Source organism: Oxyura jamaicensis, chromosome 9 (assembly GCF_011077185.1).
Source record: "Oxyura jamaicensis isolate SHBP4307 breed ruddy duck chromosome 9, BPBGC_Ojam_1.0, whole genome shotgun sequence".
In the NCBI taxonomy this organism is placed as follows: domain Eukaryota; kingdom Metazoa; phylum Chordata; class Aves; order Anseriformes; family Anatidae; genus Oxyura; species Oxyura jamaicensis.
This window is the reverse complement of record NC_048901.1, coordinates 179032-188369: the sequence shown is the minus strand read 5'-3', so window position 1 is coordinate 188369 and position 9338 is coordinate 179032. Positions and strand designations below refer to the sequence as shown.

The window sequence follows — 9338 nt, the reverse complement described above, 5'->3', positions numbered from 1 at the left end:
TTTTTATAAAAAAAAAAAAAAAAAAAAAAAAAAAAAAAAAAAAAGGAAGGAAAGGAAGGGAACCCACCACAACACAATGGCACAAACTCCTTTTCAATGAAAATCAGCTTCCAGGAATCCATTCCTAACAGAGGGTTTTATTCCTCCTTGAAAGGATACTCTAAATCCCTAATGGTTTCTTTCAAAGGGCTTAATATATTAACTTTATTTACTATTTTCATTTTGATTCATAAAAATATACGCATAGTAATCCAGGCCTCTCCTTCCTGGAAGCTTCTTTCCTTCACTCCACCGAAAATACTGTATTAACAACTTTTGTCCTATTTTTCAGGTATTCTACTGGTGAAAAGCCTTTCTGTGCAGCAAGTTTTCAGAAAGGGAAGCTGTGTTTATTATTAAAAACACAGATCAAAAAATTGTTGAATGACCCATTTAAGCAGCTGAAATCAAACAGCAGTATATATATATCATCTTTTTATTATTATTATTATTTTTTTAAAGAATGCAAGATCTTCACAACAAATGTTTTTAAATTAATCATTCATTTGCTTATTTATGTGGGGAGCACATGTGTGCAAGATGATTTATCTTCTGCACAGCTCAGCCATCTGGCTGTTCTGAAAGCCTAAAAGAACAGGATAAAAACAAATAGCTAAGCGATTCCTTTATTTTTCTAAGGAATATGATGGGTGTGGTGGGGCTGTTCTGGCAGGCTCCATGCAAATGATGGCTATAACATAGCATCATCAATTTGATAGACAAAGTTTTTCAGTGCCATTTTAGACAGAATCCTAAAATGTACTTAACACTCACATGCAATGTTTTCAGTGAGCAGAGGTAAGCAAACTAGGACCAGAGAACTCAAAGGTGCCTCTGTACACAGATGCATCTCCAGTTCTGATTAGCACATTCAATACCGATTTACCTACCAGATGCAGACGTTAAGATGAACTTCATTCTAACATGATAGGAAGCATACAGAAAGCTTCATAACCCCAAGCTTCATTATAGTTACCAGACATAATAAATATGGAAGCAGAGTCTCTCTGCACACTCTTTAATTTAAAAATCTGAAGGAAGAAAGAACACCAGCTTTTTTTTTCCCCCTCCCTCCATTTTCTGTTACTATTTTAAAGCACTCTTTAAAGGTTTCTTCATCAACAAGCCAGATCCGTGAATCAGTTTACCACAAGGCTAATATGGCATCATCTGCACCTATGCAGAATTTTCTTTTGTCATGATTAATCCTTGACTGTGAATATCTTAAATGAACCAAGCCACAACAACATAAATGCCCTTACATACCCAGGAGTATGGTTTGGACAAAAATTGGGCAAATCATTTCAAAGTCTGTGCATCAAACAATCAGGATTTATAAAATTTCTCATATTTGTTTTCCTTTGAATGTTGGACCTCAAGTCAGCAGGAACATTTAATAACTTGTCAATAATTTGTGCATGCAATGATCTGGTAAAATCTTGTCACAGTCCGTGCAATTGATATACATCTTTTATCTTTCATTCGATATACATATCAGAATCACAGTCTATGCTTTTGTCTTCAAATGTAACCAGATATGCAGAAATCAGAAATAAGACTGCATTCAAACCACACACTGTTCAGACAATTTCTTAGTAACGCTGGCTTTTCCCATAAAGAACAAGGAGGAAATCAGCTTCAAAAACATCACTTTCACACACATCATTAAAACTTTTAGCTTAAGAAATGGGGCAAGGGTAGTTACAGATCAGTCCAACATGGTGCTACGTTATCCATATGAAATATGGAGCTTGGCTCCAATGAGCTTGCCTTGGAGCCAAAACAGGGGGAGGAGGAAGAGGGGATTATTTGCAGGCCAGAAGAAAGTGGGTGTGATCCTGGGTATGTGACTAAACAGACCTCCCCTGCACATCACATCCCACCCACAACCTGCTTTTTGCTCTTTTTTTGCCTTTTTTTTTTTTTTTTTTTTCCTCTGGCCAGTGCCTAGAGGTTACACTTCTCTTGCTCCAGACGCATAGAACTGCTACAGCAGTCTGATGTATTCCAAGCCATTGACAACAGCTAGTAGAAATATGCAGGATGAAATACATTGTTCCTGGTGTTTTATTTCTATTTCAAACCAGAATATCTAAAAATCTCATATGAAAATCCTTTCAGGTTAATCTAGTTCATTTTTCACTCAATGAGGTTCATAAATTATCTTGCCAAACAAACAAACAAACAAAAAACAGTATTTGAGCAAAAACTCATCCACTAGTGCTCAATGCAAATGTTTCCTTTTAATGAGGTATCTTCCCCGTGTTTTTCAGAAATTGATTAATCAAGTAGCAAAATAAAATTTATGTGACAGACGTTTATTGGTGGTAAGATCAGAAATTATGAAATTGAAGTCCAAAGAAATTACGTAGCTCAACAGCAGTCATACATTTGATAGCCAAACCCTTAGAATAAGATAGGAAGACGTAAAACTTCAGTTATGTTACTAGGAAAAAATAAAACTACCATTTTACATTTTCAATTTACTTCACTATCATACAGGAAAAACAAATAAAAATTATAAATGAACTTTGTTATTTCTTCCACCAAATGCTAAAATTTCCACAGCTGTTGTTGCTGTCGTGTTTTTTTTTTTTTTTTTTTTTTGTGTGTGTGTGTGTGTGTGTCTGTGTGTGTGTTTTGAGAAAGAGAGAGAAAGGTGAAGAGGATTTTCACCTGATGGGGAATTCAAACACACTTTTGTCCTGAAACTTGCACTAATTGTACAGAAGTTCATGATCCTTGTGCTGGCAAGTGTTCTTAAAACATAACTTTATGGATCATTTATGTAATTCACAGTTCTCTCAGAAAAGAGAATCTATCAGCATTATGTGCAGTACAGCCGAGAAAGTACTTCTCTCACCCCTCCTTCTTCGATATTGTAAATAATGGGAATATTTTTTCCCCATGTTCTCAAATTCATAGCTAACACTAAAAGAGAGCGTTGCCACCTGGAAACACAAACAGATGTTATCCAGCCATTGACAGTAGGTTGGCACACTGACTGGCTATTTGCATTGGAAGCCATCCTTTCACACTGAGCTGCAGAACAGCCCAAAAGCTGGTCTTTTATGAACAACAGTGAACAACAGGTGGACTTTTTTTTTTTTTTATCCCCCCTTTTTCTTAGAGCAAGTAAAAGACGTACAGAGCGTGAGAACACGCATTGCTGCTGCTCATTCCCCACCTCGTACCTGCTGCCCCCTGCATCCCTGCCAGGTTGGAGTGTGAGGGATTTGTGGTGCAGAACCCGGGCACCTCCCTGCAGGGCCCCTAGCTCAGAAGAGCCTCACCCAAGTTCACCCTTTTCCTACCTTCTTATGACACTTTATCACCCCATTTAAAACACACAGACTAGCGTCCCAAGACCATATCATCTCACACCTCTGTTTAAAAGCAGCCAATGCACCAATAAAAGTACAAAAAAGTCAAGAGAAGCTAATATTGAGATTTCCAGTCTTTCAAAGACAAAAAAAATTGAAACCGGAGAGGATTTTTCTCTAATTGCACAACAGAAATGTGGATTTCACTTTTTAATTAAGGCACCCCAGTTTTAACTGTTTCACCCCCCACACACACTTTTCTTTGCAAGTGAAAATAAACTCTACTCATAGCCTCCAAAACCACGAAAGATATACATTTAGAAATATTTTAAATTTAGCCACAAAATAATGTTTTAATATTTGTTAGTTACTAGAGGATAAAATTCTTGGTTGATGGTTCTTAGTCTTATCAAACTTTGCAATTAACTTTTATTTGATCTTCTCCTGCTTCCAAAAAGAAAGTCATGTCAAGTATTTTGGCAAAGGCCCTTCAGTTCAGATTCTAGCAGAATTCATTATCGATACCATTATATTATTGTATCCAGGTAGGACACGTATGATACCTTTGGCATTATAATAGCAGGAATTGTCTCACATCATTTTATATATATATAAATGCACATATACACACGACAGACTATAGCTAAACATAAAACACAGTTATTCACCAGATTATGAGAAAATAAAAAAATAATAAATATATAATTGGAGCAAGAATATTATGTCCAATCTGAACAGTTAGCTATTACCAGTCATATTTTTAAAAAAGCAACATCTGAGAAACTTTCAATTCTCATGAAGCTGGGGTTCAGATCATTCAGATTTCCAAATGGCTTTTCAAAACTTTGGCTTTATAATAAAATTTACATTTAGATGCAGCAGAATACAAACAGCTCAATATGTAACATTTTTTTCTGTTATATACATAACACATTCTCAAAATTAACAACTTCTTAAACAACACTTGCAAATAAACATAGTTGACCATTTTTCCATCTTATAGACACCATAATCTCTCTTTAAGTATTAAGAGATTTCATGTTCTGAACTTTTACGGATCATAAAGCTTCCATTGTATACCCAAAGGTTACTAAACATTAAACAGTTGACTGAGATTTATGAGGCAAATGCAAAATCTGCTTGTATGAGTCATGCCTCGTAACTAAGCAAGGAAAAGGTAGCCCTAACCATGGAAATAAGGAATATTATTCAAAAAAAAAAAAAAAAAATCCAGGAAATAAGGCATGATGGGGTAACAACATAATGAAAGCAAAATACCACAGAAAACAAAGCACAGGAAAAAAAAAATATCAGGAAATGGAGTAAGTCAGATTTTGTTCCATTAAACAGTAACAAAATTAGAAGTAACACATGTAAAGAAAAACAAGATAAAGATTTGTCATCACTGAAGGGAAACGGAAGCAACAACAGCTAGAAACCCCACAGGACATATAAAATAAAATCAGGACGCAGAAATTCAGAGCAGCTCAAAAACTGATGGACTTAAAACCTTCACTTTTTTACATCACCAAAGTGAAAGAGATTAAAATCTGAACTGTAATGCTTTAGGAACATGTCCGCCAGTTCACATTTCCAAAAGATGCCCATCTTGATTAGCTGCTAGGGAAACATTAATTTCTACTAGATTTTGGATGAGAATGTAAATGAAAGTATTATCATTGCTTGAATCCCTGAAATGCAAATGTAGGGCTCTGATTTACCACTAACATTCCTGAAAAGCTTCTGACTTTCCTACCTTAATATCCCTAACATGAACAGTGTGCTAGGGAAAGAAAAAAAAATGTGTTGCAGTTCCCCATTCCGCTATTACCTCATTGTTGAGTGACTTAGCACCCAAGAGTTAAAACCAAATCAAAAGCAAACCAGAACCTTCCAAACTGATAACCACGACCGCCAAAGATGACATTATCTGTATACACTGACAGAAAGAGGAGGGGGAAATAACATACAAAAAAAAAAAAAAAAAAAAAAAAAAAAAAACACAAACACAGACAGTCAGAAGCTGCAAAACTAAGCAGGATGGATGAAGAAAGAAGTAGCACCTCAACACTTCCCAATGTTTTTCTTCAATGCCTAAGCCCTCTGTTTTCAAAGTCTCTGGGACCTGACATTGCTGGGTAACATTCTTGGGCATATTGTTTGCCAAAGAGGAGGAAGCTTCACCTTGCAGGAGCTGTCTCATCCTTGGGGAGAAAATGTGACCCATGCTCCGAGCCCCAAACTGGCCCACACAGGCATGCCTTAGAGGCAGAAGCCAGGGCTGTCCATCACCACTCCTGCTGCAGTGTCAGTCCACGGACAAAGATTCACACCAGTAATGAATGAGCCAGATTGTAAGATTACAAAAATTACCAAATACCAGAGCAACATATGAAGAGAAAAATAAAATGGAAATACAAGTACAAGTCTGAAGAGCTGCTTCTCTTTTGCTGTGTAATGAAGTAGAAATTTAAAACGTTATGACAAGGGATATTAGAATGATAACCAGAAATCAGGGAAACTCTAGACATTTAAGAAGGCAGGACATAAATATGCCTGTTTTTTCTGCTAGGCAACAGCTCCAGAAACCTCTGGTTTACTTCTAGAGACTGAAAATTTAGAAAAGATCAAGACTTAGACAACAGATTACATTTACAGAGTATTACACTCTACAGAATGCTAGATAACATTCCTACATAAGAGCAATTACAGAGCCAACATGGGTTCATGAGGTCCTGCCTAACAAATTTGATTTCCTTTTATGATAAGATCACCCGTCTAGTCAACCAAGGGAAACCAGCTGATGTGATCTTTTTGGACTTCAGCAAGGCTTTTGACACGGTTTCCCATAGGATCCTCCTGGAAAAACGTCCAGCATACAACTTAACAAAAACATCATACAATGGGTGAGCAATTGGCTGACAGGCAGGGCTCAAAGGGTTGTGGTAAACGGGGCCACATCTGGATGGCAGATGGTCACTAGTGGGGTCCCTCAAGTCTCCATTTTAGGCCCAGTCCTCTTCAATGTTTTTATAAATGATTTGGATGTAGGACTAGAAGGTGTTTTGAGCAAATTTGCCAACAACACCAAACTTGGAGGAGTTGTGGACTTGGATGAGGATGGAAAGGCCTTGCAGAGAGATCTGGGCAATCACCAACCACATCAAGTTTAACAAGAGCAAGTGCCGGGTCCTGCACCTGGGACTGGGCAACCCTGGTTATACATATAGACTGGGTGAGGAGACACTGGAGAGCAGCCCCACAAGAGAGGGATCTGGGGGTTGTGGTTGGCAGCAAGTTGAATATGAGCCAGCAGTGTGCCCTGGCAGCCAGGAGGGCCAACCGTATCGTGGGATGCATCAAACACAGCATTGCTAGTCAGTCGAGGGAAGTGATTGTCCTGCTCTACTCTGCACTGCTGCAGCTTCACCTCGAGTACTGTGTGCAGTTCTGGGCACCACAGTACAAAAAGGACATTAAACTGTTGGATAATGTCCAGAGGAGGGCGACAAAGGTGGTGAAGGGCCTGGAGGGGAAAACATATGAGGAACGGCTGAGGTCACTGGGCCTGTTCAGCCTGGAGAAGAGGATGCTGAAGGGAGACCTCATCGCAGTCTAGAACTTCCTCGCAAGGGGGACTGGAGAGGTGGGTGACCTATTCTCTATAAACACCAGTGATAGTGATAGGACCCACAGGAACAGTGTTAAGCTGAGGCAGGGGAAGTTTAGCCTAGACATCAGGAGGAGGTTCTTCACCGAGAGGGTGGTTGCACACTGGAACAAGCTCCCCAGTGAAGTAGTCAGTGCACCAAGCCTGTCTGAATTTAAGAAGAGATTGGACTGTGCACTGTGGAAAATAGGTCAGAAAGTATGTGGAGTATGTTAGACACAGAGATGAAGTGGGAAAAGGAAAATGCAGAATGAGGCAAAAGTCACGTAGCCTGAAGATAAAGGAGGTATAACTGGGAGACAAGAAGGTCAGAAACAACAGGTGAAGTCTGGCCTGTTGCTCATCAGGAGATAGGGCTGCTGTGCGATCACCCTGTGAACAATAATAACGGCTAACGAGCAAACTTTGCCAAGTTGTGTGATAAAAGCATGTAGTTACGCTAAGCCTATATAAGTAGATGGGTTAGACAATAAAGTTGCTTCAGCTACACACCAGCCTGGAGTCATGTTGTTCTTTCCCTTCAAATGGTGACCCCGCCGTGATACGGATAGATACAGACAGATAACACAGGCATAGCATCCGAAGGGAACCCCGCTGAACGAATCAAGCTGACAGCTGGACTGCAGCTTCCCCATCCGGATCCACGCCTATCCCCAGGTGAGCAGTGGGAAGAACAACTGGGGCAAATCTATCGGCCGAGGAGGAGGCAATAGTCAAATTGTTAAGCAAGCTTTTAGAGAAAAGAGGGACGAAATATGATTCATGTAAGTTGAGACTACTGTTAAAGTTTTTACAAAAGAATGGTGCCCTGTTGATGGTTTCGGCGGTGTTTGATTTACAAACTTGGAAAAATGCTGGGACAACTCTATGGGACGCTGTCTCTGGGGGAGATATAACAGCTGCTGAGGTGATGACAACCTGGCACTTCGCAACTGAGACACTGAGATCATGGCAAGTGGAAGAAAGGGTAGAGACAGTAGCCGCACAGGCTACGCAGGCGGGTGAAATAAAAAGTGGTGACTGCGTACCGCCAGAGAAAGCAAACCTGACAGACTTGGGAATAGAGGCAGAGAAGATATCCCAACCCATAGCGGCCACTCTGCGCTCGATGCAATTGCGGCTATCAGCGCCGCTGCCCGCCCCGCTGTCAGCTCCCGGCGCCCGCTTGCCCGCCCCAGTACCGGCTGCTGCGTTTCTCCGGTTTGAGCGCCCGCCCGCCCGCACCGGGCGCTGCCATGTTCCGCTTGCTGCTGCGCCCGGGCCCCCGCTCACCGCCGCCCGCCGCCGCCCCCCCCCCCACCCCACCCTCCACCCCCGGGCTGGCCCCCCCCCTCAGCCCGCCGGCCCCTCTGCTGGCGCTGCGGGCCGCAGCCGGCAGCTCGGCCAAGGATGTGGGTGGATCCCCTGAAAAGGCAGCCACAGATCTCAGCTGTGAACACAAGAAACACAATAAATCCCAGCAGCTGAAAAAGTTTTCAAAGAATGTGGTGCTGTAGGGGTTTCATTCCACGTTGGATTTTCATCAGTATCTCTAGGAATCTTCTACCTGGCTGTGTCAAGTGGTGTGCATCTGACTGCAGTTCTCTTCAAATTTGGTTTCCGTGATTCAATCACTGCAATCTAAAAGGGCTGCTGGTACAGGCACATTTCTGTTGGCATATGCTATTCACAAATTGTTTGCTCCAGTACGAATCAGCATTACTATAGTTTCTGTGCCATTTATTGTCCGATACTGCTGGAAGATTGGTTTCCTTAAACCTCCTACCCCAAATCTGTGATAAATTCTTTAGGTTTTTACTCGCCCAACGTGGGGCTCAAGGAAGTTGAGATAAGGATGACAGCTGAGAGAAGCAACGGGCAAAACATGGATTGAATGTTTTTGTGAATGTAAAAGTTGTGAAGAATTCAAGAAAGTTGTAATTGTAATGAACATGTTTCATATTAGTGTGGTGAAGGGAGGAGGGGTGGTGTGTGTGTAAATTGTCCACCTCGTCGGTGTAGTGATGATGTTACGTTTATTTTGGAGTGGGGAATTCTTTTTCCTTTTGATGTAAGTGAAGCTTGTGAAGATTGTGATGACTGTATATTGTGATTATTCTTAAATATTGCCTTCCAGAGAGGCGAGGGGTGGCATGTAGTGGGTTTACATATTGTTCTGACAAACAGCCCATGGAATTCACCAGTGTTTGTCATCAAGAAGAGCGGGAAATAGAGATTACTGCATGATTTGTGATGAATCAATGCAGTGATCGAGGACATTGCAGCCAGAAAAAAAAAAAAAAAAAAAAAAAAAAAAAAAAAAAAAA

General features: G+C 40.6%; 1 long non-coding RNA gene across 3 annotated transcripts in view; it reads right to left on the bottom strand.

The window, feature by feature from the left end:
- The window catches only part of LOC118171500, a 78756-nt gene that overhangs the window by 37819 nt on the left and 31599 nt on the right, over window positions 1–9338 (bottom strand). For all 3 annotated transcript variants that reach the window (XR_004753243.1, XR_004753244.1, XR_004753242.1), the window contains one exon: window positions 6985–6987. This is a non-coding gene — a long non-coding RNA (uncharacterized LOC118171500). The remainder of the gene's footprint in view (window positions 1–6984; window positions 6988–9338) is intronic.